The sequence below is a fragment of the Sipha flava genome, unplaced genomic scaffold (assembly GCF_003268045.1).
Source record: "Sipha flava isolate LNK unplaced genomic scaffold, YSA_version1 199_pilon_pilon, whole genome shotgun sequence".
In the NCBI taxonomy this organism is placed as follows: Eukaryota; Metazoa; Arthropoda; class Insecta; order Hemiptera; family Aphididae; genus Sipha; species Sipha flava.
In genome coordinates this window covers 517,778-518,021 of record NW_020272782.1, presented here as the reverse complement: position 1 = coordinate 518,021, position 244 = coordinate 517,778, and positions in this window count along the sequence as shown.

The window sequence follows — 244 nt, the reverse complement described above, 5'->3', positions numbered from 1 at the left end:
GATCGTCGACGGCGGCACAGCGACAGGTGGTCCGCGACGCGCGCCGAGAGAGAAACACTGCCGACGGTCATGCGCTCGGCGAAATGCAACGTCGTCACGGCCGCCGCCGCGCGTTCGTCACGCTCGTCCGTGTACGATGATTCTTTCGGTTTTTATTCCATTCCGCTCACCTTTACGTTCATAGCACGTGCCTATTGCTACGCCTAACCGGCTCGCGATGATCTTTACAAAAAATCCATTTGTT